A 17,888-nucleotide genomic window follows, 5' to 3' on the forward strand; every position below is an offset into this window, starting at 1 on the left:
TCAGAAAGGGCATGAGTCTGACAAGGCTGACCAAACGGAGACTCACAGCGCTCTGGGCCCGGGCTGTGGACACTCTGGATGCCTGCAGGGGGACACAGCTGACATTCCTGGTCAGGACAAGGCACTGGCTACTCACCGCCCTGGGCCTCCAGCAGCTGTGAGAACAGGGAGTCAACACCAGGCAGGAGGCCACAGCCACACAGGGCAGCCCAGAACAGGACCAGGCCTCACATGGCTCACAGCTGGCTGAAGAGCAAGGAGGGGCTGAGGACAGGGGCTAAGAAGGGCCCCGTGGGGCCAGACCAGGGGGTGGGCGCACCTACAGAGGTGCCCGAGGGACACTCTGGGCCAGAAGAAGAAATGTCTCGCAGGAGCTGCTCAACCACGGCAGACGTTCAGTCTGCTGGGTTCGAAAGGTCCCATGGAGGACCACTGCAGCCCCGAACTGCTGCCTGGAACAGGGACTGCAAGAAGTGGCAGGAGCAAGCGCAGGCAGCCAGGAATACCCGAATTCTACCCCGGGACTGTCACCAGCCACCGCCCCACGACACCCCCCACCCAGGAGATCACCACACGCTCCAGGGGCAGCAGGCCTGCTGCAGAGGCACCACGCCAGCTGAGCTCTGTCGCAGCATCTTCCCATCTCTGGGAAGGACCCGGATGCAGAAAAGCAGAAGAACTGCCCCAGCCCACGCTGGGTGGCCTGGCCATAGGGCACGCCCCCACTCCTGGGAGGAGAAAGCCAGAGAAGCAGCTGGGATTCTACTTGTCAATGAAAGTTGACTTATTTTTAAATGATTTAAATGAGGGCTGGGGATGTGGCTCAAGCGGTAGCGCGCTCGCCTGGCATGCATGCGGACCGGGTTCGATCCTCAGCACCACATACCAACAAAGATGTTGTGTCCGCCGAGAACTAAAAAAAATAAATATTAAAAATGCTCACTCTCTCTCTCCTTTCTCACTCTCTCTTTTAAAAAAAAAAAAAAAAAAGATTTAAATGAGCTCAACACTGAACAAGCTATGTGTCTGAATATAACAGGACCAACACGCTGTGCAACCAAGCCATGAGTGAGACACTCCGGGGACTGAAAAGAGCTGCACTTGAATATGGACTCAGCGTTGTCCTCCCAGCCTCCCGAGATGGCCTCCGCCCTCCCCAAGTGCAGTATCCCTCAACATCTACCTGCTGGCCCCAGGCTCCCTTCCAACCTTCGTGCCCTGGCTGCACCTTGAAGGAGAGATCCAAGAGGCCTAGTAAGAGAACAGAGCACAAGAGGGAAAAACCACCTCCCGCCCAGTCCCTGCCTCCGCTCAGCAGGGCACCACGCCTGAGGCCCGTCAGGGCACCAGATGTCCCCATAGGCGTGGTGTTAATGGCATAAAAAGCCATGTCCATAGCTTGTTTCTCAAGCTGAATCCTGAATGAATTCTTCATTCATATTGGGGGAAAAAAAAAAAAGGTAAAAATCCAAGTAAGGGAGACTGAGCAGCAGGGGGCAGGCAACAGGAAGGGGCAAGGCGGCTCTACCCTGCCTGAAGGTCGGGGAGACTGACACCATTCACGAGGCACAGCACGGACCACCTCATCAGCACCCCAATAAAAGGGCCAGGGAAGAGACTCAAAGCTACAGGTGTAACCCAGCCCCTTAAAACACGCCAGCAGCCATTCCTCAGCAACACAAAGACCAGCGCAAGCCTGAGAGGCCACCCGGGGACCCGCAGAGACAGCCCTGGCACCTCATGACAAGGAACCTTCAAGGAGGGGCCAGAAAGGAAGAGGAGAGGAGCAACTGCGGCCCTGACAGGCAAGCCCCTATTTCCATGGCGACTGCAAACTAGGTGACATTCGACCAACAGCCCACAGCCGAGAGCCAGGGCCGGGAGCTCAGGCGAAACACAGAAGGGCAGGACCCAGGAAGGAAGGGCACACCTGCAGGCCATCTGCCCCTCCAGGCAGGCGCTGACCTGGAAGCCAGTGGAGATCTAGCTCCAAGAGCAGCACCACCGCCTCGGGACCCTGGGAGGACACTCGGGCCCAGAGCCTGCTGGCAGCAGGGTCAACATGCCAGGCTGGCCCAGGACACCAGGAGCTCACACCAGGAGGCGAGTAGCCACAGGACACCAATACCTGACTCCCACACAGGAAGGAGCATGGCAACAGAGACAGACACTCCAGAATGATCCAAAGGCTGCCTGATGTCCACGCTGGCGAGAACCCCCCAGCTTCAGGGGACACCGAGGCCCAACTGACAGGCTGAAGAGAAGCACTGCATGCACAGCTCCAACAGGGAGCGGCCACACTGCCCCTGGAGTCTGGAGAGGTGACTCGGGTGCCCCCTGAGTCCGTGTCCAACTCCACGGACACGCGCCACCCACAGTCCCATAGCTCCTCACTCTCTTCAGAGAGCATAAAACTGACAAAGAATGCCCAGAATCTCAGTGACTACACATCCACAGATGAAAAAATACAACAGAAGTCACGAATGACTGAACCTCCCAATACCCATGCCACAGAGATCTCAAAAAGAATCAGACGACATTCTACCCAAAATTCTGCTTAGAAATGACAGTAACCAGCTCACACGGCCCAGCCAAGGCCACACCCAGGAGAACAGCCTGTGGGAGCACAGGGCCTTCTCCAGGTCCACCCAGCCAGGGAGACGACCCAGGAGGACAGTTGTCCAGCCCCGCAGGGGAGGGAGACAGCGGCTCAGGTGCAGACCAAGTTCCTAAAAATCCAGGGGGGTGGGGGTGTCAAGAACACCAACACTGTCCTTTAAAAGCAGCACAGTGAGAGATGAGGCCCAGCAAGCCAATGGGGAGGCGGAAAGACAGCTTCCGAGTGAACAGGAGGTGGGCCCCGCTCCCACAGGGGGACAGCCAAGGCGGGGCCTTAGGAAGTTCCTAGGAAACATCCGAAAACTCAGATGGAATGAAAAACCTCAATAACACAAAAACTGACGACTGACACACACACAAAATAGAAAATCTAAATAGCGTGTCACACCCACACACGTTGATTTTTCTTTTTTCTTTCTTTTATTTGGTACCAGGGGCGCTGGCTTAACCACTGAACAACATCCCACCCTTTTGCCTTTTTGAATATAGAGACAGGGTCTCAATGAGTTGCTTGGGGCCTCGCTAAGTTGCTGAGGCTGGCTTAGAACTCACAATCCTCCTGCCTCAGCCTCTCCAGCCACTGCACCCAGCCTGAGGTTATCATTTAAAAATATTCCCATAGAGAAAATTCCAAGATAGGTTCGCAGTGAATTCTTGCCAACACTTGGGCACTAACATCTTACACAGGCCTGCGGGAGCCCTGAGGTGGGAGCAGACCAGAGCCCACAGGCCAGGGGTCTTGGCTCTGAGTCTCCTCCAGCCTGCAAAGTGCTTTTACATTGTGAAGTGGGAAAGAGGAGGAGAGAGGGGACAGAGGGGAGGAGGGCAGGGGGACAGGTACACGGGACTGGGAGGGAAGTGGGGGGCGGGAGGGAAGGAAGGGGGACAGGGAGGGAGGGAGGGAGAGCAGAGACAGACACCAGGCGCGGACCAAGAGCCAGAAGTGCACCACGTGACTCTCGGCAGAAACGCTTTGCCAGCCTGGGAACAAAAAAGATGATAACTGCATCACACTTTTAGTAAGAGGCTAGCGTAACCTTAATATGAGACTTAACCAAGAGATTTCAGGACAGAAAACTCCAGGGTGCTACGGTTCAGAGAGGAGGCGTAGGAACATCAGGGTGAAATGATCACATCACCAGAGCTGTGACCCAATCAGTGCACTGATCCACTTGGTGGATTCACTGGGTGGTAACTGTAGGCAGGTGGGGTGTGGCTGGAGAAGGTGGGTCACTGGGTGTGCCTTGAGGGTTCTGTATGGTCCCTGGTAAGTGAAGATCTCTCCATTTCCTTCTGTCAAGTGCTGAGCTGGTCTCCACCACCACACCCTTCCCCCATGATGTTCTGCCCCTCCTGGGCCCAGAACTGGGAGGCTGGCCACCTAGGGACTGAACCTCTGAGACCACGAGCCAAAGAAGCTTTTCATCCTATGATTGTTCTTGTCAGGTCTTTTGGTCACAGCAACAAAACACAGGTCAATCTTGTTCATGAATTTAGATTAAAAACCTCAACTGAATATAAGCAAAACAAATTCAACAGATGCTCTTTGACTTATTATAATGAGTTTACCTCCCAACACACCTACAGTAAACTGAAAATACTATTAAAATTTAAAAAGGCATTTGCTACCCAAACCGTCTACACCCCGTGGTTTTCAGACAGCACACTGTACAGCACGGACCATCGTCCTTTTTGAGCCTGTGGCTGCCTGAAGCTTTGGCTCCCAGCCATATTAAACCACATTAACCTGAGAAAGGACCAATATTCAAATCTGACCCACAACGTCTATTGCCTTTGTACTATCTTCACACCATGGCACCTCTGTAAACTTAAGACAGCGCCGGGGAAGCCATCATTAACTGGACACTTCTGTACATTATAAACATGAGTACAGAAATGTAAGGTTGGAATAATATTCAAAAACCACTTCATCACATTAATCAAATAAAGCATAAGAAATCTATGATTAATAGAAAAAGGAAAAGAGTCAGGCATAGTGGTGCATAGCTGTAACCCCAGCTACTGAGGAAGCTGAGGCAGGAGGATCACAAGTTCAAGGTCAGCCTCAGCAACTTGGCAAGACCCTGTCTAAATAAATAAATGAAAAGGGCTAGGGAGGTGCTCAATGGTACAGTGTCCCTGGAACCTATCCTACTTCTAGGAGTAAAAAAAAAGCAGCCCTACTATGGGTAGAAAAGCCCTAAAGTCTAAGCTGAACCAAATGAGAGTGTCATTTTTGCAGGCTGAAAAAGACTAAATATTTGCAATTCCACATGGTTGGACCTAATATTTTAACTCCTACTCATGAGACAAACTCTTAGCAAACTAAGAACAGATGAGAACTTCATTAACTCACTCAAAACCTATAGCAAGTTTCATATATAACAATGAAATACTAAAAAACTCCCTTGATATTCAAATGAGACATAGATGCCACCGTCACCAGCGCTGTGCAGCATTCAGCAAAGGTCCAAGTGAGCACCGGACAGACAGACACCTGCAGCATAAGCAAGACATTCACTCTCCACAGAGAGCATCCATTTCTATAGATAAACTAGTATAACAACAGAGTGTCTGGAGGCAGGCGGCGCACAAAGACTGTATTTCTAAACATCACCACAAACAGGAAATGAAAGTTAAGAAGCAAAACAACATCTCTCTCTCTCTCTCTCTCTCTCTCTCTCTCTCTCACACACACACACACACACACACACACACACACACACGCACGCACACCCCTAACATCTAACAAAAGAATGAAAACACCCCTACAATTAAAACAACAAAATGGACTAGCAGAAACTGAGGATGTAAAGATGACTCACAGAGAAACACACAACTGTGTGTGTTTCTGTGTGTTCACAGACTGGAGACCTCAGAACAAATGAACTTCACATGCAAATCAACAGAAATTCTGTTCAGATTGTCAAGCTGATTTTAAAATTCACATGGAAATACAAAGGTTAAGAAGAGCCAAGAGACACTTTCAAACATTCAGGAAAATCGCACTGTCACGAGGAACCACTGAGCAGTGCTGTCAGCTCACAACGGGCAGTGCCTACGGGGCAGGGCCAAGTCCAGTCACAGGCACTGACGGGCACTGAGGCACAACAGCAAGCATGGCTCTTGCACATAAACTCCACGGGCCAAGAACACACAGGGGCCAGTGTCCAGCCTCACCCCACACCCCCTGAAAAAGAAGAAACCCAGGGACTACCGACCTAGGCCTGGGCACCACAGCAACCAAGAGCTGGACCACAACTGTTCATCTAGACAGACGAGGAGGAGAGGAGGCCGTCCAGGCTGGTACAAACAGCAAAGATGGAGCAGGCAAAGACACACAGCCACGTCCACCCCACACACTCCTGTGAACAGCAAGAGAAGCAGAGAACAGGCACACCACCACCAGCCACGTCCAGTTGGTGGGTTCCCACGAGTCAATCAGGGACACAGATAAAACCACGACGATGACCATGACGGTGCCCACCTAGACGGGACACTGGTGATGGCGGGCCAAGAGCAGCTCCCTAGCTCCGGCCCTGCAGGCCAGAGCACACGCAGCACGAAGCACCCCAGGCCAGCTCCAAACCAGAGCCACGCAGCGTCAGTGGAGCCAAATGTGTCTCTGCAACAGGCACCCCCAACAGAATGAACACACACCCCCAAAAAATGCACGGACCACGGCCAGGACCACAGGTGACAAGTTCAGCAAACCTCCTGCTAAGGGCAGGCCAAGGGCGTGTGAACCCATGGTAGAGCTGCCACACCCAGTAACAACCAGCCCAAGGTGTGAGAAGCCAGAATGGTGACTCCCAGTGCAGGAACGACCGGACCACAAGGCCTCTCCCCTTCCTGGACACGAGCAGCAGGCACAGGTACTGTCCTGTGAGGGCTCACCACACTCAGCACCTGGGCTTGGGCACCTGCCAGGATGCAGGGACACTTCAGAGGGAGCCTCCAGGGCCACAGCATGTGCAGCAGCCACAGGAAAGGCTGACGACAGACTCAGGGTCCACCAGGAGCGACCTGGAGACTGGCAGCTCCACCAGGAGCAGCGAGAAAACTGCCCCCGAGGAAAGAGTCAGAGCTGGTGCCTCGGGGCCACTGTGCACAACCACTCAGGTAGAGAGGATGAGTGGAAGTGCTGCGAGGGACACCAGCCGAGTCACATGATCACGTGGTGCACGTGCATGCGTATATGACATCGTTACACACACCCACACAGTGCACCAATAAAACACGTGGAGAGAAAAGAGATCATGAGCAAAAGAGAACACGGACAGGCCTGCCTCATTAATGGGCTGTTAGAAACCGAGTGGACACATGTCACCAACACAGCCAGGGTGCCCCGGGAGCATCACCAGGGCAGGAACCAACCGACACTGACCCAGAGCTACAGAGGACTGGCACCAGGACTGACTCAGACGCCCTAAGTTTTGGTCTGCACTCCAGGGTCCCACCCAGGACTCCCACATCACAGGTGTCACCTTCCTTAGAGTCCTCTTGGCTGTAACAGTTTCTCAGCCTTGCCTTGTTTCGATGCCTCTGGCTACGGGGGAAGCCTGGGCAGGGACCCAGGACACGCTGCTCCTGGACGCTGACACTTTTGTCTCGGCTGGACCTGGGTCGCGGTTCCCGAGAGGAAAATCGCTGAGTCAGTCCCCACTCTCATCATACAGATTTTTCTTTTTCCTCCTTCCTTTTTTTTTGACAGGGTCTTGCTAAGTTGCCAGGCTAGTCTGTAACCTGCAATCCCCCTGCCTCAGCCTCCCAGGTCACTGGGATTAGAGACCTGCACCACTGCTCTGGCCAAATCTAGTCTTAAAGCCAGGGACTAGAATTAACAGGGCCCCTCTCCTCTAAACTGCTTTTATTGAACAGCTGTTGTCACACAAACAGCCACAGCAAGGGAATGGCATAAGCAGCAAGTCCCTGAAGACACTGCTTTGGGTGCATGTGGGGACTCAGCTGTCCTCAGCAGCAGAATGCACCTGGGCTCCAGGAAGGTGCGTCTGTTGTGCGGAAGCCCACCAAGGGGGCTGTCTCTGCGACTGTGGCCCCAGGAGGGAGGGAGCAGGACCAGGAGGGGGGCCCACAGAAGGAGTCCGTCTTAATCCCACATCAGATGGCTGTGCTGGGCGTGAGGTTCTTCAGCTCTCTCTTTTGAGCTCCCCACTGATTCCCAAAAACAAGGAGAGACTCACAGCACATCTACAAATTTGACCAGAGCCAATGACTGCTCCAGACGCACGGTGGCACCCAAAGCGGCCCCAGCTGTGTGTGACAGAGCATTCCAGGGGCAGGGGAAGCCCCCAGGATGAGGGCTGCAGCTAAAGGCCACAGCTTAGCCCCTGAAGACTGAGGGGCAGGCCTGGGGCAAGCCTGGGGAACAAGGGGTGGGACTGGGTCGGATGCTGGCTTTTTCTCCACAATGTGTCTTTAGGGGAACAAAGAAACCAGAAGAGGAAAGGAGCAGGGAGAGGAGGACAGAGACGAGGCTCTCTGGCCCAGAGTCCCAGAGAAGGCCAGGCCATGCAGGGAGCCAGGAGACCCAACTGACCGGAGCACCTCGGCCTGCCTGCTGACCTGACGCTGAAGCTGCTCAGGCCCAGGAAGAACAAAGTGAAAACTCAGCTCTGGGACAGCGTGGGTGGTGTCACCAGCTGGACCTGCCTTATCTCAGCTCCAGAGCACAGTGCTTCTGAGACTTCCCAGGGCCTGTATCCCCAGGGCCTGAGCACTTCCCGCCTCTGCACAATCTGGGCAGGGGCAGCCTCTACCCATCAGCCCATCCTCTGACTCCAAGCCTTCCCACAGCCTCCAGTCCACTCAATCGGGACCGTGAAATCCCTGTGACTGAGGTCCTTCCCCACCTGTGCAGCCGGTCAGTTATCACGTGGTTCCCAAGACTGCCCCCTGCCCAGCATGCGCTGGGGCAGACGTCAAGCAAGCACCATCTGCTTAACACACCTAAATAACAAGTCAAGGGCTAAGCTCACATTTATTTGTAGGGGTCTGAAAATCCAGAAAGAGTTGTTTTGTCAGCTGCTGTGACTACAAGACCTGACCAGAACAACGGCAGAGGAGGAAACGTTTATTTGAGGGCTCACAGTTTCGGGTCTCGGTCCATAGAAGGCCAGCTCCATTCCTCAGGGCTCCAGATGAGGCAGGACATCATGGCAGAAGAGGGCAGCACAGGGAAGCGGCTCACATGATGCTCAGGAAGCAGAGAGAGACTCCACTGGCCAGATACAAATCTACACCCCACAGCCACGCCCCATGCCCACCTCCTCCAGCCACAGCCCAGCTGCCCTCAGTCACCACGCAGGTGACCCTCAGGTGGCTGATTCACTGACTGGGTCAAGGCTCTCACAGCCCAGGCACTTCTCCTCAGAACCTTCCTGCTGGTCTCACACACGAGCTTTGGGGGACACCTCACCTCTACACCAAGTCGTGTGCATTCAGTGTTCAAAATCAACATGCTCACTGCACAGAACGTGAGAAGATCGAGTCACGCGCTTTTCTGAGGCCATTCTCCAGATCTGCTGCTGTGGGATCCCAGGCCTTTGACGTGCAGAGTCTGTTTGGCACCAACAGCATTCATTCAACAAGACTCCAACAAGTCTGTCCATCTAGAAGTTCCACAGCCTTGGAGGCAAGAATGACACTCAGCCGCCAAACTCCAGAGGCCACTGTTGGCACAGGGCCCTGTGGGGAAGGCCCCGTGGGACAGGCCCCCAGGCCTCGAGCTCTTGCCCAGCGCTGAGATTGCACCAGGTCTAAGGCCCAGGTCCCCTGGGTGGAGGTCTGTTTCCAGCCACAAGAGTGTCCAGAAGTGACCTGAAAGGCCCCCAAACAAACAAGGCAGGCTTCCTGTATTTAACAATAACCCATGAAAACTACACATTTACTTACATGAAACCACAAGACACAAAACCTGCTCTGTCCCCCTGCTCCTGGAACGCTCTGTCACGCTTTGCAGAAAGCAATGGTAGGTGAAGGTGTTATCTTGATGAGTCAACTCAGTGTCTCCGCCCGTCCATGCTTGTGCAGGTGAGGACTGCTGCCCCACCCTTCCATCAGGAGGGTCTGGACTTTGCCTGCAAACACAGGGTCACCACACTCCTTGCTGCCTAGTGAAAGCCAGTGCAGGGAAGACAACGCAGGTCACCCATCTGCCAGGTGGCCACTCTCCATCAACCAAAGCCACAGGTGCCACCCCAGGATGAAAGTCAAGCTGCTCCCTCCACCAAGACCCCAGCACACCCAACCAGGGCCTGCAGTTCCCCAGCCCCAGGAAGATGCCGGTTGAGTCCTCATGCCAGGATGTCCCCAGCTCTTGCGTGAGTCTCAGCTGCATGGAGCTGGGCTCCTGGCCTGCAAACATGGACACAGCCTGCCACTGACTTTCCACACCACCATGGAAATGTACAAGACACAACCGATGACTGGGGAAGGGAAGAACCAAATCACAGAAGACATGAATACTGATAAATAACTAGACTGCTCCCCGAGGCCAGAAGGGGGCCCCAAGAGGGACAGCCCAACAGAACTCCCAGATTCTGCCTGTGGTTTCCCAAGGGCTGTGCCCCTGGGACGGTGAGGACCCAGCAATCTCAGCTCACCAACGCCAGTCCTGCCCCCAACACTGGTGCTCAGCTAAAGCTCTGCTCCTTACCGTCCACTGCCACCATCTAAAGTGGTGTCCAGAGCTGTCGTCAGGGACACTGACATCTGCACAATGCTGAACATGTTCTGAGACTAAGACATCATCTGCAAAGACATGAGGCTACAGGAGAAGTCCCTCATGAGGATATCTGCCCCGCTAAGCGCCTCCACTCCAGGGAGCCCTGGCCACCGGAGGACGCTGCACGGCCTTGGGAGCCGGGAGCCTCTGGAGATCCCCTCCCTGCATGGCAATCACGCCTCGTCCATCACAGACACTCAGAAAACGGGCTCCCTGCCATCTAAGGGTGGTGCCACCATCCACAAAGTAATTCTAGGAGGTCCCCAACCTCCCCTCTCCCACCATCACAATGACCCCATGACCACAGACAACTCAGTTCTCAACACAGAGCATCAGGTGCTCCCTGTGGCCTAGCACTAAAACTTCCCAATGAAATCCTTCACTCTCTATGTGTCCAGTTTCCCCAGCACCTTCTCAAATATTCTAAAAACTCTTTTCTTACCCACAAGTACCTAAGGAGGAAAACTAAGAGCCTCACTCCCCTCCCTGACCCTCAGTGGGACTGAAACAGCAGTGCCAGGGCCCAGAGAGCAACTGGGCAGAGGCAGCCCCTGCGGGTCTCCAGGACGACAGCAGAACAGGTGCCTCTGCGAGCCAGTGGTAGGCAGGTCTGCGCTGTGGTCAGCCAGGCGGACTCCGTCTGCAGGAGACAGTGGGTGGCACCGAGAATCCCCCACCCTGTGGCCTGATGTCACCTTGTTCTCATAAAACGGGTCAGGACGGCTTCTAAGATGACACCCAACAGGGCCGGTGCACGAAGAACAGGCCCCTCCGTCTTCTCTGAACTCCAATAGAAACACACAAGTCCTCCTGGGTCCACAAGCCACCAGGAAACGCAGATGTACACAAGTCCAGTGCCTATAAAGGGCTTTTTAGGAAAACTCAAAAAAAGAAACCCACTCGGCTCTGAGGCAAAGTAACCCAGTGGAACCTGAAGCTCTTACGCCAGGGTGTCGCCTGGCTTGAGCACCTGCTGCGATGGTGTGCCCGCTGGTGCCCCCAAGCCTCCTGTCAGACCCAGACGCAGGGCGACAGCAGCAAAAAGCAGGGCTGCTGGGAAGTGAGCAGGTGAGGGCCACTCCCGAGCCTTCAGGAGGCACCCCTTACCCGCGATGACAGAGCCAGAAGGTGCCATCCACCAAGCAGAGAGCCGCCCTCCTGCACTGAGCCTGGCCCTCCAGCCTGCAGCACGGTGAGCAGTGACTGTCCCTGTACACGTCACACCGCTCAGCCCAAAACAACCAGGCCGTAGAAACGGCCTTCTACAAACCAGCCTGAGAGATTGAAGTTTAAAAATAACCACACAACACACCCTCCTTGGCGAAGGCTCTGAGAGTGACAGCTGGACAACTCCAGTGAGACTGGGTCGACTGACCTGACCTGGGACAACACTGGTGACCACTGAGCAATGAGCATCCAGACACTGCAACCAACTTGAAGTGGTTCTCACAAACGTTAATTCAAACACCACAGAAATAAAGGTTTTTTTCTGCACTGTTTTAAAAAACATACAGACACCGCTTCTATATAAGTTTTACTACCTTTTAAAGAACATAGTAACAGTAAAAGCTAGAAAATGGCAGAGGCTGGGCAGTTTCTCGTGAGCTCCCTAAAGCTACACACCTGCGCCTCGCCAGGAGTCTCCAGTCCTGCGTCAGGAGCCGAGGACTCAATGACAGCAGGGGGAGAGCCCTGGTCAGACAGGAGACAGAGGGGAGCAGGACAAGGCAGACCAGAGTCCAGTGGAAACAGGACCCCACCAAGAGATGTGGGGGACCCACATTCACAGCCAGAGCCTGGGAACCAGCAAGCCGCCCCAGCCCCCCAGAACAGCGGCCACCTCGGCCTGCAGCAAGACGCGGCTCCGGGGAGGCAAACTCTCTTGCCTGTGTGTGCTGTCTTCCCAGGCGGGCAGGCAGGGGACCGCAGGCAGAGGTTCCCCTCTCCCAGGGAGCCCTGCCCTCCTACTCAAGGCCCTGTCCACGGTCACCCTGATTAAGCGGCTGAAAGCAGAAGACACGATGTCAGATGTGATTCCGGGAAATGTACTCACCTCATTTTACTTCTGTCTGGATCACTATAGTTCTCATAAAGGAACCACCTCTTACACGTCCCCGTAAAGTAGGCAAGAGGGCTACTACTGACTGAGAGTGGTGACGTCTCCACTGAAGTCCCCACCCACACGGCTCACCAGGCAGCCCGGTCACTGGCTGGGTCCAGCGAACGTTCTGAGGGCTGATGAAGAGAGCTCAAAGAGGTCCCCACAAAGACAACAGGAGACGCAGTGTGAGCAGCACAGAGGCCCAGCGCTCCCGGACAGCATAGCCAGGCTCCTGACACCCAGTGCGGGGCCAGGATCCCTTCCCAGACCCACCACAGGGGCAGAGCCATTTTCCCCACAGACTAAAGCAGCCCTTAGGGACCAGGCTCCCTTGCCCCCTAAGCCCACGGCCTCCCGCCTCGCTGAGCTCTAACTCCCCTGGCCAGGCCCCTGGGCAGCGCATCCTGCCTGCTCTTCAGGGTGAGCTGACCCACCCTTTGTGGGGGACATCTCCCTAAACCACACGGCCTTCCTAGGGGGTTCCAGGCCCTGGCCGCTTGGCCTGTGCACTTCCTACCTGGCCCCGAGTGCCCCAGAGTTCTGTCCACAGAGCAGTGCACCTACCTCAGGGACAAAAGACTGGTTCTGACTCCAGCCAGTCTCCGTGATGCCGTCCGGCCCCAGCCTGGGTGTGTGACAGCAGTGAGTTTGGTGTCCTCACCCACACAGTGGGTGTGGACTAGCTCACTTCAGGGCCACCAGCCACAAAGTGAAGCAACCGGAGGGCACTGTCCGAACACACTGCCACCTGTTCTGGTCCCTGCAAGCTGCCCTGGAGAAAGCCAGAAGTCCCTGCCGACTTCCCGGTACTGCAAGTTGTACATGAGAACGCCAAACAGAGGCAGCCCCAGCCACAGCAGCTCCCAGCCTTCCTGGCCTGTGTCTGGGGGCGGCCACATATCTGCACACCTGTCCACGTACGATCTGCCCCCACCACCAGGCCCGCAATTACGGCCTTTCTGTTGCACCGTCAAGCTGTGCTCAATGGCTTCTAATGATCCTCGCACAGGGTGTTCTGTGTCAAATACATACCAGGAGTTCATTCTTAAACCTCAATATCATTAATCATCCAACATTCAGCATCTCAGAACTCAGAAATTTGCATTTCAACAATGGAGGCTTTGAAAAAAGGACACAAATGCAAATGTTCCACAAACTGTATAAGAATTCTCAGAGAATTGCCAAAACAAACCATCAATGCTCCATTGACAGTGAGTTTTCTGAGCTCTTCATTGCAACTGAGCATTCGTAATTTTTAAAAGACAAAACACAATTTGAGGCTAGAAAAAAAAGAAGTACGTTGAAAAATAAGTCCTTATGTCTACATGATTTTCAGAACAAATCTTGACTGATTAAGATCCCAGATAATGATGGCATGGAGAAACCGGGTGTGACAAGGAGAGCTGTGAAGGCTGCTACTCGGGTGGCTGGGAGGAACCAGAAGGCCGGGCTGGGCTGCAGGTGGAATTGTGGAGCACAGGGGAACAGCGGGACCTTCCTCCCAGGAGGCAGACCGGAGCTCCCAGCCGCATCTTCCACCTGGACTCAGTCGGACTGCCTGAGACGTCTCTGTGCCTTCTCTAAGGCCCCACCTCAGCCTCACTCACTCACTGCCCAGAACCCCATGTTCACCAACTGCTGGCCTCTCCTCTGCCTTCCCCGACAGCCAGGAAGCAATTCTTCTTAGACTGTGGCCGGCCCCTTCCCAGCCTTCAGAATGCAGGCCCTGCCCCTTGCTGAAGCCCCCAGGCCCCCACCCAGCTGGCTGTCCTTGCTACCTACTCTCCTGAGGAGCTAGGCCTGGGTCTCTCCAGCCTCCTCCACAGCCACTCTCAGTTCCAGAATTGCCTCTAGAACCTCCCTCAGGGTCCACGACCTGCCTATCACAGCAGCTCAGAACTGACATCAGTGTTAATCCCAGGACTGCGAAATTCATCTTCTCCCCTTAAAAACTGGCACTATTCCTGAAATAGTCAACCATGGCAAAAGATGACTTCAGTACTGTATAAATACTCCCTTGGGATATAACTTCTGTATTAACATATAATAGTCCTGGTTGAAGTAAACAGACTCCATCAAGGTCAGACAAATGAAGGACAGAGTGTGGGGACTGAAGGACCCCAGGCCCTCGCTCAGCCCCACCAAAGGGCAGTGCCTTCTCCTGGGAGACCCAGAGACGGACCTGGACAGCGGCTGGCGGAAACCAGAGACCGGGGCTCACTAACCACCACACCGTTGGGGGCAGATTTCAGCAGCCTTTGTGTGAACAGGTGCTTCAAACTGCACAGAATATGGTCCAAACCAAAGCACTGATCTTCACTGCACAAGCTTCCCTCAACGTGTAACTTTCTTTTTAACTGAACACTATCCATGCTCCCAGCCAAGATGCAGGGAGGGACAGGACCCGGAAGGCCTGAAGGCCATGGACCCTGCCTGACCAGCTTCGCAGCAAGGCTTCTCCCGGGTGGGCAGGGTGCACTAGCACTCCGCGTGGTGTCCAGAGATTCAGAGGGTTGTCACCAGACCTCCCGGCAGGGGCGACTGCAGCCACAGGTGAGTGCCCAGGGCCGCTGAGTGGGTGCCAGGCACAGCTTAACCAAGGGGAAAGGAAGAAAGTTCCGCTGGCAAGAAATCGAACAGGGAAAGGGGAACACTGCTTGTGCCATGAGCAGGCACACAGGCACCTGCCCCCACCCTGGGTCACAGTGGGGACGCACTTCCAGGACACACACTGTGCCCTGCAGATCCACCTCAGCCTATCTGGGCGCACTGAGACTGGGAAAGGCCTGTGCACTGGGCTAGGCAGGAAGGGCATTTCAGAGCCGCTCTCCAAGAAGAGTTCTCACAAGCGCCATCAACCCAAGCTTTTCCCCAGGCTGCTCAGAGCATTAGAAACAGTTATTTAGAGCAATAAATCCCAACAGTTAAGCGGCTTTTACGTCAAAGAGCCAGGGCCTGGCTCTGGCAAAGTTCAGAAAGAACAGCAATAAAATCATAACGCATACCTCACCCAGCACCAGAGGGAATTTAAAGGAAAAACAGGGGAAAGAAGACTTACACACGTCAAATAAAAGGCTGCTTTATCACCAGGCAAAGCCAACTGCACTGCCAACGTGAGCGAGCCCACAGCAGCTGCACCTTCCAGGCTGGAGGTGCCCCAGCATGCACCAGGCCACACAGAAGCAGGGTCACAGACAAGAGCCAGCCAAGAGAGGACTCTGGAGACACAGGGGAAAGAGGATGGGCACGAGGCTGCAACTTAGTGCTGGAGAGACACTGAGGTGGCCACAGGACTCTCCTCCCTGGCATGAGGGAAAGAAGGGCCTCCATCTGTGCTTGGAGGTGTCTGGAGACCCCTGCTGCAGACAGCAGAATGAGGGCGCGGCGACGCTCAAAGGTGGGGCAGGCACCTGGCACGCAGAGGCCCGGTGTGATCCCCGCAGAAAGAGAGAAAGAGGGAAGGAGGAAGGAGTGGAGAGGAAGATGAAAGAAGGGAAGGAGGAAGGAGAGGAAGGAGGGAAAGACAGGAAATTGAGTGACTGGGTATTATTTCCATTCCTCCCCAAAATCCACTAAAATGACAAAATAAAAATAAAACTGTGTCCACACTTACAGCTTGGCAGGGGGTGAGCAGGTACACAAACTGACAGGACACCTGGAGGGCTGCCTGGAAACCCCAAGCCTGGCAGGATCGCTCTGAGGAGCAGACCATGACCAGTGAGGTGGGCCCACTCCAGGCCCAAGCACACCACCACGACAGGCACGCAGCCTGCCCTCTTTCCACCAAGCCCCGCTCCAAAGGCACAGCAGAGGATCGGCAATAGAGAATGACACACAGCACTCAGACAGGACAGGCAAGTGGGCACACATCAAGGGTGAAGACCCCTGGAGGAGCAGGACCAGTGCCCGCTGTCCAGCTGACAGAGATGGGCCTTAGAGAAGAGACCAGAAACTGTCAAGACAAGGCCACAGAGATGCCCAGAGAAACCAGAGAGAAATATGTCATGAAACAAAGTAAACTCCTGGGCCAATGAATACTAAAGAAAGAGAAAGACACTGGACTTTGACAAGGGACCTAGTCTATCAGAACAGCCATTAATTTTTAAGCACACAAAAAAACACCAAAACATACAAAGCAAAAAATGGTTAATAACAGAAAGAGACTATTATAAAACTATAATCACAGTAGAAAAATTCACTTTTCCCAGAAATCAAAAGACATTTTAAAAAATATATAAAAGGGAAGGCTACCCAGATCTGTGCAGCACAGGGTCAGCTGCAGAGGCCCCGCACAGACACTCCACTCTGCCCCAGGAGCTCTCGACACAGTATCAGTACATACACAGCTCTTCTTCAACAATGAGAACCAGGGCACACTGGTCCTCAGATGTCTGGGTGCAGATACAAGACCTGACTGCATGGATACCAGGCCATACAGAAATGCGCATCCCCATTTACACAGGAAGTTGAACAAAATAATTTCCCCAGCCATAACAAAAATAAAATACTCAGTCTGCCCAGCACTGCTGTGCTATAAAGTAAGGAAAACACAGCTCTCCTGAAGTGTAATCAGGAAGACGAGCTGAGACAAGCTTCTGGGGCAACCTCAGAGCAAACCTGAGGACATCGTCAACACACATGCCCGCTGACCAGCAGCTGCTGCTTGGGATCTGTCCCATGGAGACGCTTACAGAAGTGCACAGAATACACGTACAGCAATTGTTGATGCCAACTGGAGGTTGTTGTAAATAGTGTTGCGACCACATAAATATCCACTTACAAACTATCAAAAAGAACATTAGATTTATAAACACTGACTTCAAAGATGTCATATTAAAATGGAAAAAACACACACAGCACCCCACATACAGGATTAAGTTCTATTAAAAATCACATACACATGACACTCACATTTTCACACAGGAAAGAGGCACACCCCACCTTGACAGCTGCCCCTCCAGGAGCCAGAGCAGAGCCACACACCAATGCCCACGGAGTACACCTCAAAGTGTGCACAGAGCTCCAACGTTTCCTGTCATGACCATAATCCACTCTTCATACCAATCAATACAGGAATACTTCAAGTAAAACTTTCCTATCTAAATAAAGACCGGGCACTGCCCTCCAGAGCTAGCAAAAAAGGACAATCATACCCAAGAGGTGTAGGTGACATTCTGTGCAATCCCACAGGGGGCAGCCTGGACAAGAGCCTCAGGGCCTCAAGCACTGGTCCTTGCAGCAATCCAACTTCTTGACTAGATTTGGACAGTTCCTAACTCTATGTGCCCTGCTGGTCACACATGATGCCCTGGGCAACTGGAGGGTGGGCAGCCGGCAGTGGTACTTCCAGGGGGGGCCTGCACCTTGAGGGGAAAAGGGGAGGGTTCCCAGGCTTACTGCAGGGTAGGTACCGTGACTTCC

The 17,888-nt window shown here is 53.9% G+C and overlaps 1 protein-coding gene across 4 annotated transcripts in view; it reads right to left on the minus strand.

Annotated features, from left to right (window-relative positions):
- The window catches only part of Hdac4 (histone deacetylase 4), a 239,497-nt gene that overhangs the window by 188,988 nt on the left and 32,621 nt on the right, over positions 1-17,888 (minus strand). The gene's annotated exons all lie outside the window — the stretch shown is intronic.

Source organism: Ictidomys tridecemlineatus, chromosome 7, assembly GCF_052094955.1.
Source record: "Ictidomys tridecemlineatus isolate mIctTri1 chromosome 7, mIctTri1.hap1, whole genome shotgun sequence".
In the NCBI taxonomy this organism is placed as follows: Eukaryota; Metazoa; Chordata; class Mammalia; order Rodentia; family Sciuridae; genus Ictidomys; species Ictidomys tridecemlineatus.